Source organism: Lucilia cuprina, chromosome 2 (genome assembly GCF_022045245.1).
Source record: "Lucilia cuprina isolate Lc7/37 chromosome 2, ASM2204524v1, whole genome shotgun sequence".
Classification (NCBI taxonomy): Eukaryota; Metazoa; Arthropoda; class Insecta; order Diptera; family Calliphoridae; genus Lucilia; species Lucilia cuprina.
Genome location: NC_060950.1, coordinates 57,232,788 through 57,252,933, shown reverse-complemented (window position 1 = coordinate 57,252,933; position 20,146 = coordinate 57,232,788).

Here is a 20,146-nt window from a genome sequence, read left to right as displayed (position 1 = left end):
ACTATAGACTAGACTATAGACTAGACTATAGACTAGACTATAGACTAGACTATAGACTAGACTATAGACTAGACTATAGACTAGACTATAAACTAGACAATAGACTAGGCTATAGACTAGACTATAGACTAGGTTATAGACTAGACTATAGACTAGACTATATACTAGACTATATGCTAGACTATATACTAGACTATATACTAGACTATATACCAGACTATAGACTAGACTATATACGAGACTATAGACTATAGACTAGACTGTAGACTATATTATAGACTATACTATAAACTATACTATATACTAGACTATAGACTAGACTATATACTAGACTATTGGCCAGACTATATATTAGACTATAGACTAGACTGTAGACTATATTATAGACTAGACTATAGACTAGACTATATACTAGACTATAGACTAGACTATAGAATAGATCATAGACTAGACTATAGACATAGCATATTTGAATTTCGTGAATGATTTATGCAACTTTTACTGCTTGGAATTTTAAATCAAAAAATTTTCTGTTACTTTGTTTAATTTTTTTTCTCATTTCATAATCTGCTCTCTTTTGTAACTCTTCATTCATTCATGCATTCTTTTAATGCATCTTGAGTAAAGAAAAACCCGTTAATTTTTGATTAAAGCCCCTATAATTGTAATAAGGTTTCTGTTATTGATATTAAAGTGAAACACTACAAAAATTTACTACTTACAACCTAGTTTAACTAGATAATAGCATTGCAACAGCTCTTTAACATGACCAGCATTTGGCCTTTATTCCCTCTCTAAATAAAGATTCCATGAAAATAATTCAAAATGGAATTTCAGCAAATAATCCATTTATATACAATATACACGTTTCTTTTGTCTTGTGCTTACACTGATTAAAATTGTTTGTTTTTTTACGTATTTTCCATATGTTTTTGTCATACTACACAAGTTCCAGAGATTATATTTTGTCTTCGCTTTAGAATCTTTTTCTTTTGTCTTAATATTGTTGTAGTTGTTTTTGTTTAATTTTTTTCTATTCGAAACAAAAATCCCATTCATTACACATGTTTCACTTGTTTTAACTGTTAAAATTGTTCGCAGTTGTGTTGTACAACAAAAATCCTCCTCTTTATCCACTTACAATTATCGTACACACTCGTTACACTACTGACTACCACTCGTATACTGCTTCTCCTCTTCATTCTGTTTATCTAGTTTTTATTCTTTCTTCTTTTTTTATTTGTACTTATTGTCACGTGTTAATGTAAACAAAGTGTTTAAAAAAATTATTATTACACATTTCATTTGGAAAAAAGTATTAAGCGCGGGCGCTAAACAATAAAAAGCAACATAAATTAAGATCTCTTTTTTTTCTAAAGGCCCACGACATAAATCATAAAATAGAACATATAAAATAATAAACCCTGACAACAAGAGGATTACTCGTACATATAACATTACTATTGTACAAAAAGCATTAGTGTTTAAAATACATCAAATAAAAAAAAGCTGAAACCTTAATATCCTGCTTTATAAATTTCGACACAAAGCGAAGGACATTTTTTTTGTTAGAGATCATACTATAAAACAAACATGTTTAGAAGGTTGTTTTGGAGTAAACGTCATTTTAAATATACAATTAGGGTAAGTACATACATACATATGTTTATAAATGAAAGGAATTATGAATGAAGGCTTTAAAAATTTAGCAAAGATTTTGCCAAAAAAGTAGTTAAGAAAATATGCTTTGATTTTGTGTTCAGCAAAAATAAAACGTAGTTTTTCCCAAACAATAACATTTATTACAACTTCAAAAGAAGCACTAAGTGAGTTTCTTCAACTTCTGTGGTAGTGATGTATAATGACTTCCAAAGAAGCAAAAATAATACTATAATGTGTGACTATGTGTTAAAATTACAATTTCACTTCCTAATAACTTGCAAGAAAAGAACATAAAAATGATTTCTTGAGAATGATTTCAGAAATAGTAAATTTGGAATTAAATATAAAGGACAATCCCTCCTATGAAAAATCTTTGTTAAAATCATCATATCTTTTGGTCTTTTTCAGCACATCCATGAAGTAAATTCTACTTCTTTTTCGCTTCTTTGGAAGTTCTTATTTTGCTTGGTAAAGTTTCAGATTTCTAAGATTTCTTTATTTCCTTAACAAAAGCAAAGAAACTGGTATCGATTTCATTATGCAGTTTTTACTCGATCTTAGACATTTCGAATTAGCATTTAGCATATAGGTCTTCAAGGCTAAAGAGAGGGTTGCTCTCATTGATTTAGAGTTTTTCAAGTCTCTTGATTATTATCAGAGCGTTTGAGGAAATTCGTAAAACGAGCATTTTTAACTTGTACCAAGGTATTAGGTTAAGAAGGGTTATACCACGTAAAAAATTGTTGTATATCCTCTCGGAAACCAAAAGGTCCATTGTGAGTACCAAGATATTACTCTTCCTACATCTTTCAAGAACTCTACTAGGTCTTGATTTCTTTTTCTTAAAATTTAACGATGAATCCATTTTGATGAAATTAGTTTGAAATATATTCGCCTATTATGTTTTATTCCACGAATATGAACATCTGTTCAACTTGGACCCATTATATTCCCAGTTGCTTGAAAAGAAAAGTTTAAATTGAGAGAATGCAATTGAGATTGTCCAAATGTATTTCGATTAAATCGGATCTTAGTAGATAAGAAACAATAAGAAAATAAATGGTAGCGATTGATGTCTCGATACTAAATTAACTACTCGGCTAAGTCGATAGCATACAGTTTTGAATCCAAAAAGGTAACTGCTATTGATAATGACATGTGTTATTAACAAGCTCAATCTAACCTCGACAGAGAAAATTGATTGGCAAGAGCCGATGGAAGGGACGAAACCAACATCATGTGAAAACATCACATTGATGCCATGAGGAATGCCATTTCTCTACAAACATTCTCATCTACTAAAAACTCACGCCAGTAGGTTTGGTAGACCGGAGATGGGGGGTTCGATTTCCATCACAGGCACTAGTTAATGAGGCCTAGAAATACCAACTAAAACCAACTACTAACTAAGACTCTTCCCAATGTCTTTTTGGACCTATTTAAGTCGCTCGTTCTGTTGTTTCGGCAAAAGCACTTAGGGGACGCAATCAGTGGTCCGAAAAACATATATATATTTAATTAGAGGCCATGGGGACCTACTGTGATAAGTTGAGCATGCTTAGAGTAAACACAATCAATCATGATGGAAAATCGCCGATAAATTAAAAACAATACCAACTCTACCAACATCTCAACACCTCGAGTTCAACCCTCACTTCTTCTGTTATTCCGACATCTCCACAGATACAACTCAGAATCCACCTCACCCATTAGATATGATATGATGGTACACCACCGTACCATATTTGAAGCATTTTTATAGTTATTCTAGTGGTGGTATTGAACACGCTAGTCTAGTCATCCTAAACATCTCAAGAGCTTCTTTCTTTACAATATTCCAAGATCATTAAAGTCTTTTTATGGTTTATTAAATAAGTAGCTCTTTTTTGCGATCGTTTCAGTCTAATCGATAGGCAGGTTAACGCAGGCATTTCAAATGAATCTATTACCATGATCTTATAAGACCGATCTACCTTCGTGTTATTCTTTATTGAAATATATCCATTACTTTGATTTCTCTTTAGCCTCTGATGTTTCGTTATGGAACTAACGGCCTGCCACAATTACACGCTTATTGTAAAGTGGGAGCCATTCTGCCACGTAAGCCTTAATGAGACTTACAATTCAAGTCAAATGTTCTTAAACAGATATGACTACATAGCTTAAAATATTTATAGAATTGCAGTTGATTGTGACTAAATATAACGTGATGATCTTGTCCCAAAGCTGTACTAGCTTTGATATTCATTTAAATTGCAAACAATGCCGCTGTAGGACTTGAAAAGTCGTTCTTTTTGCGGATCTGAACATTAGCACATAAACTTAAATCGTTTAAATACAATTTTCAATCATTCTACCGGTCACGGGCCACTATTAAGCACACAACTAGGTCCGATCGTGACCTAGGATCCCATATGATATTCTCATTTTAAACTAACTAAAGCCACTATATTAGTGCAATAATTTGTGCCAAATTTTGCAAAGAAAAGATATGTAGGAAAAAATTAAAAAAAGTGGGCGGACCAACAATAGTCAGGATGTCCCGTATTGGAAAAGTTGGAAAAGTATTGCATTGGTACTCCAAACAATAAAGTCCAGATGAAAAATGTTGATCATTTTCATGAGCAAATCAGAAGTTTGTACATAATTTGATCTGGAGATCACTTGACACTGTTTTGCCAAAACCTTTAGTATACATTTAAAGTTTTTTAAACTGATTGTAACCTTTCAGTTGAGATATCAATAACCTTAGCCTTATTTATCTCTTTCCCATTGATACTTCTAGATCTTATTCACCCCTAACGCCCATCATCATTTCCCGTGAAATATGTTACATTTTCAAGGTAACAAGTCAAGATGATAAATGTTGAGCATTTTCAAGAGTAAATCAGAAGTTTATACATAATTTGATCTGGAGATCACTTGACGCTGTTTCTTTGAAACCTTTAGTATAAATTTGAAGTTTTTTAAAGTGATTGTATCCTTTCAGTTAAGATATCAACATCCTTAGCCTTATGTATCTCTTTCCCATTGATACTTCTAGATCTTATTCACCCCTAACGCCCATCATCATTTCCCGTGAAATATGTTACCTTTTCAAGGTAATAAGTCAAGATGATAAATGTTGACCATTTTCAAGAGCAAATCAGAAGTTTCTACATAATTTGATCTAGAGATCACTTGACACTGTTTTGCAGAAACCTTTAGTATAAATTTTAAGTTTTTTAAATTGATTGTATCCTTTCAGTTAAGATATCAACAGCCTTAGCCTTACTTATCTCTCTCCCATTCATACTTCTAAATCTTATCCACCTTTCACGCCCAACATCATTTCACATGAAATATGTTCCCTTTTCACTTTTTTCGTTTACTAACTTTTTTTGTCGTAAAAAATATTCCCCTGTTATGAAATTTGTTGTTGGAATTTTGTAAACATTAAACAGCTGTTCCATACAGAATCAACTATTGTGAATGAATTGTTCAGAACAAGTTTACGATAGCAATTTTCTCTTCGAGGGAAATGAAAATTTTCAGGGGAACAATATTTTCACTTATATTGGCGATAGGGGTGATTGTCTTGGATGGTTTTAACTGTTTAGTTTTGTTAACAATGAATAAATTACTTTTACGTCAATTATTTGAAAGTTTTTAAAAAAGTTTTTGTTTTTGTCATTACATCTTTTTAATAAACTTGAATTAGTTTTTAATATTTACAAAACCAATCTATTTATTTTCTTAATCTTATCACAAACATTACATATTTTCAATTTCATTAACTGTTATTAGTATTTGAAATTCCTAATCAGTTGTTACATTGAAAATTGTTTATGAAATTTACTACTAGCGCCTCTTTCATATATACCCATCACCCATCACTTATCTTTTGGCCTTCTTTTATAAGGTTAATAAACCGGTCTTTTAATCACCAGCACCTGTATTCTCTTCTTTTTTTTCGAGTCATAGCAAGAAGTAACAAAATTAGTTCATGGCCAGCTATTGTTTTTTATTCATCTAACGGTTTTAAAGTAGAGAAATTAAAACGTAAAATAACATTTTTAGAATGGATTTTTCTCAGCTTAACACTAACTCAGTGAAAGAGGGAAATTTTAGGTTTTTTTTTTTTTTAATGTTAATGTTTTAAATATTTATAATGCCCCTCATAAAAATGCATTTAAATTTAAACATAAAACATTTTAATTTTTTTATTGCTTTTGTGTGTTTTTCAAAGTCTAAAGAATATATTTCACACATTTTGTATAGTTGTTGTTTTAGCGGTTTTATCATCATTAACAGGGGATTTCCTCTCATTTTATTTATATTTTCATAATTATGACCATATTTCTTAAGTTTATAATGGGTTTCTAATATAAATATTTTATTTGAAATTTTCTATTTATCTTTATTTGTAACACATTTTCTTTTACAAACACACGGATCTGGCGCCTTAAGTCTAATTTCGCAAACTGTTTGAGTTTCTCATTATTCAATTTCCCATTAACATTTATTTTGAATAGTTTTTCATCATATTTTTTCATCTTGTGCCACTATCATATTTACCTGCATTTTGTTGTATTATTTTAGGTTTATTTTCCCAATGATTAATCTTTTTTTTATTTTACTCATTGTGTGTTTTTGTGGCTTTAATAGATTTTTAAAGATTTATCAATTGAATTTTCTGGGATTTTTTCTAAACGTAATTTTGCATATTTAAGTGTGATAATCTTGTTTTATTGCTTTTAAAAGGATTATGTAAATCTTATTGTCTGTTTAAGTAAAATTTAAATTTGAAAATAGAAAATAGAATAATATAAATTGTTTTAAAATCTAATACCTAAAGTTATAATTGGATTTGCAGATTAGTTTGTACAAAAGCTGATAGATAAGTTTTAACTTTTTTATCCGAGAATTAAGCACGTGTTTGCAATTGCTTAATTACTTACGTTCATCAACTAAGGTGATCCTAAGATTTTAGCAAAAGAACCATAAACAAATTGCATTAAAGATTGAAAGAGAGAGATTATATATACAGTCCTGTCATTGAATTCCATTCCAATCGAAAGTGGAATTACAGCTTGTAAATAAATCGATAAAAAGTTATACAAATAATAACTTTAAACTATGGTAGATTCCATTCTTCTATCTTGAAGAAGAAAATTTGGAAAGATAATTCCACTTTGGATTGAAATGGAATTCTGTGACAGGCCTGATAAAGTGTTCCACAATGATCGAAGGTTACAGCTAAAGAACCGACGAATCTCTGTAGTATATAGATGAATTTTTGATTAAAAGTTTTCATTAAGATTTGGTGAAATTAAGTTCCTTAATTCATATTGTTATGTTAATGTTTGAGAAGTAGGAAATTAGATTAGAAAACATCGATCCATTTGTAGACTAATTTTAGTTGAATATGCTTTTCCGGAATATCTCAAAATTTACCAAACAAATTTTATTTTAGCATTAAATATCAATCTATAAACCTTATCAGTCTTAAATATAAAAGTGCAAATAATAGACTATAGCCTAGACTATAGACTATACTATAGACTAGACTATAGACTAGACTATAGACTAGACTATAGAGTAGACTATAGACTTGACTATAGACTTGACTATAGACTAGACTATAGACGAGACTATAGACTAGACTATAGACTAGACTATAGACTAGACTATAGACTAGACTATAGACTAGACTATAGACTAGACTATAGACTAGACTATAGACTAGACTATAGACTAGACTATAGACTAAACTATAGACTAGACTATAGACTAGACTATAGACTAGACTATAGACTAAACTATAGACTAGACTATAGACTAGACTATAGACTAGACTATATAGACTAGACTATAGACTAGACTATAGACTAGACTATAGACTAGACTATAGACTAGACTATAGACTAGACTATAGACTAGACTATAGACTAGACTATAGACTAGACTATAGACTAGACTATAGACTAGACTATAGACTAGACTATAGACTAGACTATAGACTAGACTATAGACTAGACTATAGACTAGACTATAGACTAGACTATAGACTAGACTATAGACTAGACTATAGACTAGACTATAGACTAGACTATAGACTAGACTATAGACTAGACTATAGACTAGACTATAGACTAGACTATAGACTAGACTATAGACTAGACTATAGACTAGACTATAGACTAGACTATAGACTAGACTATAGACTAGACTATAGACTAGACTATAGACTAGACTATAGACTAGACTATAGACTAGACTATAGACTAGACTATAGACTAGACTATAGACTAGACTATAGACTAGACTATAGACTAGACTATAGACTAGACTATAGACTAGACTATAGACTAGACTATAGACTAGACTATAGACTAGACTATAGACTAGACTATAGACTAGACTATAGACTAGACTATAGACTAGACTATAGACTAGACTATAGACTAGACTATAGACTAGACTATAGACTAGACTATAGACTAGACTATAGACTAGACTATAGACTAGACTATAGACTAGACTATAGACTAGACTATAGACTAGACTATAGACTAGACTATAGACTAGACTATAGACTAGACTATAGACTAGACTATAGACTAGACTATAGACTAGACTATAGACTAGACTATAGACTAGACTATAGACTAGACTATAGACTAGACTATAGACTAGACTATAGACTAGACTATAGACTAGACTATAGACTAGACTATAGACTAGACTATAGACTAGACTATAGACTAGACTATAGACTAGACTATAGACTAGACTATAGACTAGACTATAGACTAGACTATAGACTAGACTATAGACTAGACTATAGACTAGACTATAGACTAGACTATAGACTAGACTATAGACTAGACTATAGACTAGACTATAGACTAGACTATAGACTAGACTATAGACTAGACTATAGACTAGACTATAGACTAGACTATAGACTAGACTATAGACTAGACTATAGACTAGACTATAGACTAGACTATAGACTAGACTATAGAGTAGACTATAGACTAGTCTTTAGACTAGACTACAGATTAGACTATAGACCAGACTATATATTATACTATAGACTATATAATAGACAATAGACTAGAATATAGACTAGAATATAGACTAGACTATAGACTAGACTATGGACTAGACTATAGACTAGACTATAGACTAGACTAAATACTAAACTATAGACTAGACTATAGACTAGACTATAGATTAGACTATAGACTGTACTATAGGCTAGACTATAGACTAGACTATAGACTAGACTATAGACTAGACTATAGGCTAGACTACAGACTAGACTATAGATAAGATTATAGACTAGACTATAGACTAGACCATAGACTAGACTTAGACTAGACTTTAGACTATAGACTAGACTATAGGCTAGACTATAGACTAGACTATAGGCTAGACTATAGACTAGACTATAGACTAAACTATTGAATAGACTGGACTAGACTAGACTATAGACTAGACTATAGACTAGACTATAGACTAGACTATAGACTAGACTATAGACTAGACTATAGACTAGACTATAGACTAGACTATAGATTATAGACTAAACTATAATCTAGACCATATACTAGACTATACAATAGACCATTGGCTAGACTATTAACTAGAACATTATACGATATACCAGACTATACACTAGAATGTAGAATAGGCTGTAGACAAATCTATAGATGTTTTGCAAGCTCTTGATAAACTTATCATTATCATAGAGTAATGCATCCAATTCTTGTTCATTAAATATTCGATATTGTGCATTTTTATTTAATTCATTTGCTTAAGATATAGAAAAATATTATTTACATAAAACCGCAAAAGAAACGTCATCGTTCGCCTTTCAATATATTTAACACAAACTTTTAATAACAGCCTAAAAGTATGTTAATGTATTTAACATTTTGTAAATATACATACTCTCTCATTAACTATATAAACTCTCTGTATATTGTATTCATTTACTCTTACATTTTTTTATGTTTTGTCTCTTTTTAGGGTTAAACTGCTCTTTAACTTAAACAAAATACAAAAGTAAACTTATCTTTAGAGTTGAGAATTTGCATTAAATTTTATGTTTATTTGAACAATTTATTTGTACTTCATTTCATTTCACATTTCCAGTTTTATCAATAAAATGTAGAAGAAGAAGATGGAGTTGTTGTTGTTTTTTTTTTTGCTGTTTGCTTGCTTCGATGAGTTTAAATATCACATTTATACTTAAAAGAGCGACATGTTTGTTTACAGTTTAAATGTTTACATTTAAAAAAAAATACTACCGTTATGTTTTAAAAAAACTACCATTTTCTGATTGAGTTGTTGTTGTTGCTGTTATTTAAAAAGTGGCATTTTTTGTGCAAGCATTGACGCAAAAGTAATCTTTTTTTATTTACTTGATTTGTTTGTTGTTGTTTTTTTCCATTTCATTTATTAAATATTAAATTTTATTTAAATGGAATTCTAATAAATTTATTTGTTTTTGTTTTGTTTATAACAATTGAATCTGCTATTAAATTGTTTATTTATTGGTTTTTCCTTACGATTAAATTATATGATTCATACATCTTTTATTATTAATTTATTTTTTGTTTTGATTCTCAAAATTTCTCTTTTTTTTAAATGTCATCTCATTAAAACTTGATTAATTTAAAAAACTGAGTAAGTTTTTGTCAAAATTAAAAATTGCCAATGTCAAAATTTTTTTGATTTAAACTAGTCTAAGTGCTGTTGACAATTGTTTACATTGAGTATTGTTGTTGTCAGTACGTTAATATTTTGACAGTTGTATTTGTTTATTTATGTTGATTTTCAATGTTGCCAATTGTTTATTAGTCATTTCTATCTTAAAATGTATTTTGATAACATTTGTTTAATCATTTAAAGAGATAAAAATTAAAAAATTTTAATTTGTTTTATTTTAAAAAACAATTTGCGCGTGTTTACTGTAATTTAAGGTCTTTGCTCCTAAAATTTAGCAATTTTTTTTTTAATTTTAGTTAAAAATTTAAATTTATAATTAAATATTTTTTTAACAAGTTCTTTATATAAATATAAAATCTTAAGCATTTTGATTTATTTTTATCTTTTGTTTAAACTTTTAACATATTTTAGTTCTTTGTAGCTGGTTTTTTATAGATCTTGGCGAATTATTTTTTTTTTTGTTTTTTTAAAGAATTCTTGTCTTTATACCCTTCACCTTCGTGAGAAGGGTATATATAAGTTTGTCATTCCGTTTGTAATTTCTATAATATAATTTTCCGACCCTATAAAGTATATATATTCTGGATCCTTATAGGTAGCGGAGATGTTTAAGCCATGTCCGTCTGTCTGTCTGTCCGTCTGTCTGTCTGTCTGTATGTTTGTTGAAATCAGTTTTTAGAAGACCCCATATATCTGCAAGATCCGAATCTTCCATAATTGTATCAGACATACGACCGGCAAGAACGCTATTTAAAATCAGCAAAATCGGTCCATAAATAACGGAGATATGAGCAAAAAACCGAGACAACCTCTGAAAATTTCATATAAAATTTAGATTTTTTATTCATGCTCAGACAGAAACTGCAAAAAACAAAATACATAACAATACGGTAAATATTGTTATTGTAATTTGTTTATAAAAGCAAAGCAGAGCAAGAGCAGCAGAGCAAGAGTAGCAGAGCGACAGCAGCACTAATGTTTTGTTATTGGCTAGAAATATGAAATTAAGTATGTAGAGCCTGGATTAAGTGAGAACCTATAAAAGGGGACTTTCTGGTACTTTTTCGTTCTTCAAAAGGTATTTTTTGAAATTTCTATAATATTGAACCTAGAAACATGAAATTAAGTATTCATGGCCCGGATTAAGTGAGGACCCAAACAAGGGGAGTTTTTGGTACTTTTTCGTTTTTCAAAAGGTACTTTTTGCAATTTCTACATTGAACCTAGAAACATGTAATTAAGTATGTATGGCCCGGATTAAGTGAGGACCCATAAAAGGGGACTTTTTCGTTTTTAAAAAGGTACTTTTTGCAATTTCTACATTATTGAACCTAGAAACATTTAATTAAGTATGTATGGCCCGGATTAAGTGAGGACCCATAAAAGGGGACTTTTTGGTACTTTTTCGTTCTTCAAAAGGTACTTTTTGCAATTTCTACAATATTGAACCTAGAAACATGTAATTAAGTATGTATGGCCCGGATAAAGTGAGGACCCATACAAGGGGACTTTTTGGTACTTTTTCGTTTTTCAAAAGGTACTTTTTGCAATTTCTACAATATTGAACCTAGAAACATGTAATTAAGTATGTATGGCCCGGATTAAGTGAGGACCCATAAAAGGGACTTTTTGGTATTTTTTCGTTGTTCAAAAGGTACTTTTTGCAATTTCTACAATATTGAACCTAGAAACATGTAATTAAGTATGTATGGCCCGGATTAAGTGAGGACCCATAAAAGGGGACTTTTTGGTACTTTTTCGTTCTTCAAAAGGTACTTTTTGCAATTTCTACAATATTGAACCTAGAAACATGTAATTAAGTATGTATGGCCCGGATTAAGTGAGGACCCATACAAGGGGACTTTTTGGTACTTTTCGTTTTTCAAAAGGTACTTTTTGCAATTTCTACGATATTAAACCTAGAAACATGTAATTATGTATGTATGGCCCGGATTAAGTAAGGACCCATAAAAGGGGACTTATTGGTACTTTTTCGTTTTTCAAAAGGTACTTTTTGCAATTTCTACGATATTAAACCTAGAAACATGTAATTAAGTATGTATGGCCAGGATTAAGTGAGGACCCATGAAAGGGTACTTTTTGGTACTTTTTCATTCTTCAAAAGGTACTTTTTGAAATTTCTATAATATTGGACCTAGAAACATGTTATTAAGTTCGTATATCCCGGATTAAGTGAGAACCAGTAAAAGGGGACTTCTTGGTACTTTTTCGTTCTTCAAAAGGTACTTTTTACAATTTCTACAATATTGAACCTAGGAACATGTAATTAAGTTTGTATGGCCCGGATTAACTGAGGACCCATAGATGGGGACTTTTTGGTACTTTTTCGTTCTTCAAAAGGTACAAAAGGCTTTAAACACATCATGGTGAAGGGTATATAAGATACGGCACAGCCGAATATAGAACTCTTACTTGTTTTTTTTCAGTCAAATATTTGTTTTGTTAATACTTTAGTGTTGTCTTTTTTAATATTTTTTTTGTTGCTGTATATATATAAATATTTTGCTTCTATTTGACATTGTTTATCTTAAGGTTTAGTCATCTGATCGTTTTGTTTTTTATTATTTATTTGTTACTCTAATGCTGTTCTCTCCCTCTCTTGCTCTTTCAAGAAAGTTTGTTTTGTTTTTTTTTTTTTTTTAATATCGTAAATTTATGCTCTTTTAATATTTTATCTTACTCTTAAGAGTATTAAATTTATTTATTTTCTCTTTTTTTTACTAACATTTTTTTAATTGTTTAAAATTTTTATTTAAATTAGTTTTTTAAATTTTTCATTGTCTTTGAATTCAATTCATTATTGAAAAACATTTCAAGCGAATTCAACCTTGCCCTACACCAATTATTTTTTATCTTTTTTAAATATTTTTTTTTATATAATTACAAAGTTTCAAGTTTCTTTTTTTCATTAATTATCTTTTCATAAATGCAATATTGCACAAAATAATGTTGTTTTCAAGAAAATACTATAATTTACAAACCCATAAAGTTGAAGGTTCCAAAGATTGAAATCTATAGAAGGAATGAAATGAACACAAACCTTCCAATTGATAAATATTATTCGGTTTCGAGTTAGATTCCTACTTTAGTTAGGAAAACGTTTTTTTTAAGGATTTTAAGATTAATGAAGATGAAGTCTTATCCAACTTGTTATAAAAGTGATTATAATGCGATAACCCATAGTGCACGAGATCATATATAAAGCTCGCCAAGGAAATTGACACCAAATCCAAAACACCTTCACGCTACGATAAATCTTTTAATATGGAAGAACTAAGTATAATAAGCCAATCAAGTAATTTGCCGCGCAATTAACTCAATTAGTGAATGTTCATTTCAATAACACTTAGTTATCATTTTGATAACTTCCGTTGGCATTTTGTCAGCGTATTGTTGTAATAGAAAAACTCATTGCTGTCACTTTGATCCATTCCATTAGTGAATGAACCAACACATACAAAGCGGTAGAAAAGTTTCAAAATTGATACAATCCGTTCTCAAAGGTAAGACTACCAGGTTTGTTAGCATTTAGACAACGAATATCCATACAATTTAAATAATACGCAGTTAAAATTTTAACAACCATCGTTGTCATTTTCACAACGCATCGGTGCAATTGCAATAACTCATTGTTGTAACATTGAAAACACATTGTTTTCATAACGAAAAGATATGTTCCGTGTAAATATTATAAAAAATTTTAAACTTTCATCGTTATCCGCCAACAGTCGTAGAACTAAACTGCGCATATGACAACGTCATGTATTCTATATTATTTTTTGTTGTTACGATAACGTCGTCTATTTTTGTACATACATACATACATACTGGTTTCAATTTGGTACCAAGTTTTAAACGTCTTTTTCCCCTCTCTGCGTATGTATCTCAAACCCATGACTACTTTCTTACTTCACATCCTGATAAGTTGGTTATCTTTCTTAAATTCATTGACATTATCTCCTCTTTATTTTCGCTGTCTGATACTCGAAAATTTTTTACAAACAGCTACGAAACGTTAAATTTTCATTTACGCAAAAGTCTCGTTATGTCGAGCTCTGTATATGTATCTCATCTGTTAAGGGATGTCAAAATCAAACCCATGACTTCTTTCTAACTTCATAATCTGATAAGTATGTAATTTTTCTTAAATTCGGATCTATACATCATCCCCACCTTCTTTTCTGAACTCTCCGAACTTCGAATCTTTTCGCAAACAGCTACGAAACGTTGAGCTGAGTTCAACGACTTTTCGGCATTTAATTGGCAATCTCTGAATCCTTGACAAAAGCGAAAATACTGTTTAATCCTAGTCTTGGTTTAATCAGAAATGCAAACTTGCAATCAGAACCAGAGTGGAAGCTTTGATCGTAATAAAAAAATTCTATGTTGATACCCTGTGCAAAAAGGCAGCGCCTGGAGGAAAGAAGAATCGCTCCACTTATCCTTTTAGTGTATGTTTACTTTAAAATCGAGTAGCAAGTAGAGTGTTTGGTGTCCTGGTATTTGGGTTGAGGAAACATAAGGGGACTGGAAAAAGATATGGACATGGATCACTTTTTTGGTATTCTGCTGAGTGATACCAAATTCATTATACTTTATACTTTGTTCGTTAAAAGTCTATTGTTGTCTTCCAATTCCAACATTCTTTAATGATGACCTAACATTCACTGTCTACGTTGATAAAGCAGATCTTGCGGGAAAATAATGAACCACTGCCCGACCCCTAGCTAATATCAGTAACTATGTCAAATATATTCATTCAAACGTGTGCAGTTTAAAAGGTTTTTGGAGATGTCAATATAAACAACTCTCCTCGACCAGATGGCATAGCGGTACTAGCATACTGGTCTTAAAAAAGTATTCTTTGATGCTAACTCTGTCGGCAAATATCCTGAATGCTGGAAGGTTGCTAGCCAATTCTTAAAATATTAATGCAACAAAATCATGGAAAGTAAAGTAAATTTCCTTCTTTTCAAATATTCAGAGTATGGCTTTCGTAGAGAAAGATCTACGGTCGGAAAGATTAGCATTATGGTCAGAAAAATGGCATTGATCAATTTAGAGTTTTAGCAAAATTAAAGTGCTTTTGAGCTTTCTCAGAGATGGCACTATACGAGTTGTTTTAGATGCGATCTCATCAATCAAGTTCAACATAAATTCAGGGGTAGCACAAGGATACGACGATTACTGCAATACCTGCCATTATTATCATATCTATCAGTAAATAATAAGCTATCAGAAACTTCTTTCGTCGACATGCGAATTGAGTGCATTGTACATTTTTCAAATATCCAAAGAAGCATTCAGGTGTCTTGGCTTTTTTTCTGATCTCCTCATTATTTACATATGTTATATCTAACCGATAATGGAATAAAACGTTTATATATGTATACATACCTATAGGCCGAAGCATCAATGTTTAAGTTCGAGTTAATCCATCACGTACATGAGAGAGCAACTTTGCTCATTTGTGACAGTAGGGAATTATACTCTATTGATTAACTAAAGCATCATCTATACGGTTCTATCGATATTACAATGCTATGTGTTCCTCTGATATTAGAGAATTTTTTTCCGATATTTTGGCGCAACACACATGATAAAATCTGTTTATCATAAAGTCCATAACTAGCTCCGTTCGACTACCATTATTTCGATCAACAGAGAATAATCTCTCTGGGATTCTCTTAAGAACAGGATATGTGATAGTGCGCGTATTCAACAATATTTAAGTTAAACATCCAGCTTTTCAAAGTTATTTATAACAATTCTCATTTAATTACTCTTCATAATTGGCATTGTTATCTATTACCATATAAATTGGTGTAAATCTTCATTCAAAACCCAACTCCTTATTTCTTTAACCCATAACATAATTTCCCTCATTACCTTAATAAATCATTCATAAGAAACCTTTTTCATTCTAAACTCTCATTTAGCAAAATCCGGCAATAAAACAAATAAATCAGTCTCTCCATTTTGCCTCTGCCTTTAACCATATCATATAAATTATATCGTTTGTGACATTTTATTAGTAAATTACAATAAATATTTTTTTTCTGTATTTTATGACAAATATTTTTGTTGCCTTAATAATATTTCCCATTTTTGTTTCATTGTGAAATCAATACTGATTAAATTTCGATCACATATTTGACGTATCCTTAGTTATAGTTGATAATTTCCCTATCATTATATAGATATCGTTACCACGGGCACTTACTCAATTCAATCTATACAATTTTACACAAACTGGCGCACACACACAACTCATCTTAATAAATGAGAAAAAAAAGACGAACTCCTATTAATTTTAACAATGTATTATACTCTTTATATTATCTATTTTATACGAATGTATGCAAGGGCTAGATGTGTATATATTGGGTAGGGGTAAGAGGAGGGACAATTTTTAAAAATACATGCTATGGTTTGGCTTTCTTTGAAGATCTTTAGGGAGAACTGTTTTTGGGGGGTTTTTAACGGGGTGTCTTAAGTAGTCCTTGTTTTTACTGATCACTAAGCAATTTATACTCCCAGTTTAGAACCATTTTTAGGGTTTACGTAACACCACTTTGGGTCCTTGTGTAACCCCGTATTATCATATATCGCAAATGCTTCTTTATTGTCTATCAATCGCAGGCTTTAATATATCTCCAGTTTAGACCATTATGCTGTGTATTTTCAATTGCAGGCTAGTCCCAGCTTAGCATCAATCATATACATATAAGTAGCCCAAGTTTAGATCTATATGTAATTCCTCTTTATCATCCATCGTATGTCTTTACATAGCTCAAGTTTAGGTCTTTATATAACCTCCTTTTTACATCAATTCCAAGTCCTTGCTGTGGCCCTTATTAAAATCAATGGTATGTCTTTAGATAGCCCCAGTGTAGTAGGTCCTTGTGTGTTTCTTTATTTTTAATCAAAAGTCTTTGGGTTATCTAGTTTAGATCACCAATCGGAACTATATAGAACGTCTTAATGTAGCTTGAGTTAATGTCTTTAAATAGACTCTTTTTTACATCAATGCCAAGTCCTTGCAGTGGTCCTTAAGCTTCAGTTTAGGACATTATATATCCTCCTTTTTACATCAATTCCATGTCATTACTGTGGCTCTTATTGAAATCGATAGTATGTCTTCAAGTAGCGCCAGTTTAGTAGGTCATTGTGTGATTATTTAAAATGAAAAGTCTTTAGGTTGTCCTAGTTTAGATAACCAATCGGAACTATATAGCACGATAATCCGTCATTATGCTATCACTATTTATTATTAATAAAATGTCCTTAAGTAGTCCCAGCTTTGCATCAATCATACATCTATAAGTAGCTCAAGTTTAGATCACAATGTAATCCCTCTTTATCATTCATCGTATATGTAGCTCGAGTTTAGATCTTTATATAGCCTCCTTTTTAAATCTATAGTATGTCTTCAGGTAGCCCAAGTGCAGTAGGTCTTTGTGTGATTCTTTATTTAGAATCAATAGTATTTAGTTTAGATCACTAATCGAGACTTTTTATGTATCTCCAGTTCATAACGTCTAATGTAACATAAACTCTAGCTCTCAATAGAGATCTTTATGTAGTAGAGGATAATTATCTTCAATCGTAGGTTTGTATGTTCTCCTTGTCTGGGTCATCATTTAGTTCCAATTTCGAAAATTTCTTATGATTAAGACTTAAGGGGCTTTCGAACGATAGGTATAATGATCGTACCTCTGCAGATTCTCATTGTTAGTGATCATGGAATACTCTGTTTGATCTATTGATCACTACTTGAGTTACGAATCTCGCCCTTTAAGATTCGAATCTTCAAATTGAAAAGACTTTTACGATTACAGATTTATTGACACAGATACTTAAATGTATGGATCACAACTAGTACCGTTTGGTAGTTGAGTTGTCTTTACATCTCTTGAAATACGACCTAAATATTAACGAAAAGAGTACCTTTATCGCAAGAGATTCAATTGATGCATTAGCTCAGGTTAAAGTTCTCAACATAAGCTCAGGGTAAAGCTCAACTTTCAAGTTATTTGATAGGAATATTACCAAGAACTTAAACTTTCGCAAATTTTAAATTGACAATTGACTTGCTGTAGCCCGGTACCAGATACTGCAGATTAAATTTATTAATCAAATTGAAAATTTCAATCTATATGAAGAAGGGATTAAATGATCCCGTATCTTATTCTTATTGATCCTTAAGTACTCTGTTTGATCTATTGATCGCTGCTTGAGTTTCGAGCTAACACATCAGGTTAAAGTTACTGATAAAGCTCAACCTTCATTTCATTTTATAAGAATATTACCAAGAACTTCAACTTTCACAAATTTTAAATTGATAATTGACTTGCTGTAATATTGGAGCTTAAAGTTACTGATATAGATATTCAAAGATGTGGATCATAACTAGTACCGTTTGATCGTTGAGTTGAGTTCTGAGAACAGATTCAAAAAAGAAAGAGTATTACTTGGTCTCCTCTAATTTTATTTCCATAATTTTCGATATAACGAAAGTCATTGTGACTTCAGAATAAACTTGGCCTCTGGGTTTTGACTTTTTTTATTCCAATTTTGTTTTCCACATTTGTGCTATATCGAAAGTCACAATCGTTATTCAGACTTGGTTATCTCTCACAGTTGTGACTGCAAATATTGTGTAACTTGACTTTGTGGAGTTTTCTAGAGTAACTGTTATAATCCAGACCAAACACAGTCGAAACTGTGAAATTAAAATATTTCGGATCACTACTATAAACTTCGAAAAGTTTCCGAAATAATACTTCTCCCTCACCAATATACTTTAACTCAATATCTATAGATACATCTTCTATCCTTTTGTCTTCTATTATTTATGTACATTTTATATGTTTACATTCGTAATGTACACACATACCCATACACATTCTACTCGTCCTCCTTCTTCTCTTCATCATCAACATCCTTAACGCAACTATGTTGTTGTTATTGTTACTCCTTCTGATATTTCATTTCATTTATTTTTTTGGGGAATTTTTTTCTTGCGTATATATTGGCGTTTCTTGACTTAATATCTGTGGATATTTACTATGATGATGATGTTACCTTTGCTCATGCATATCACGTACGTGTTACATGTCTTAAACAGCAATATGTTAAAATCGTAACGTATTTCGTATAGTTTTGTTTTAAGTATGTTCGTTAAACATTCCCTAGTCTTTTAGCTACTATAGATGCGACTTCCCCCTACATTCACGTTCCCTCTTGCCTTGATATTAACATTAATAATGTTTATAATTTCATGGCACATAAACTTAATGTTAAAAGTTCAGTATCGACCTTATCGTATGTATATGTACGTTTTTACGTATCCTTATGTATATCCTGTAAATGCAAAAAAGGAATTCAACAAACAACTTCAACTTTGGTTTGATTTCTTTCTTTCTTCATCATTGTCTTAAAGACTTTTCGCTATTTATTTTAGTTTTATTTTTCTACACGTTTTCCTTCTTCCTTTTGTGGCTTTTAACTAACATTTAATTTTTATGGTTAAACTTTTAATACAATTTAATGTTGAAGTAGTTTATCAAGCTATAAAACCATAAAGATTTTCTTACTTGTAAGTATTTAGAAAGGATTTGGAAGAGGTTGTTTTGTAGTATATTTGAACCTGGGGTTGAGTATGATTTAATAATTGTTGAATATTTCTACTTAAATTAACAAATTGTTGTAAGAAAAGGGAAATTGTTACAATGTGAGA